We start from the raw sequence: 261 nt of genomic DNA, 5'->3' as shown, positions 1-261 counted from the left end.
ATAGACGGTGCCTATAGATGGTGCCTACAGACGGTGCCTATAGACGGCGCCTATAGACGGCGCCTATAGACGGTGCCTATAGACGGTGCCTACAGACGGTGCCTGTAGACGGTGCCTATGGACGGTGCCTATAGACGGTGCCTATAGATGGTGCCTACGGACGGTGCCTGTAGACGGTGCCTATAGATGGTGCCTATAGACGGTGCCTATAGATGGTGCCTATAGATGGTGCCTACAGACGGTGCCTATAGACGGTGCCTA

This window comes from Corvus kubaryi, unplaced genomic scaffold (genome assembly GCF_017639235.1).
Source record: "Corvus kubaryi isolate FWS band 111438036 unplaced genomic scaffold, C.kubaryi_AGA036_p1.0 split1-37355, whole genome shotgun sequence".
Classification (NCBI taxonomy): domain Eukaryota; kingdom Metazoa; phylum Chordata; class Aves; order Passeriformes; family Corvidae; genus Corvus; species Corvus kubaryi.
Note: the sequence above shows the minus strand (reverse complement) of the source record.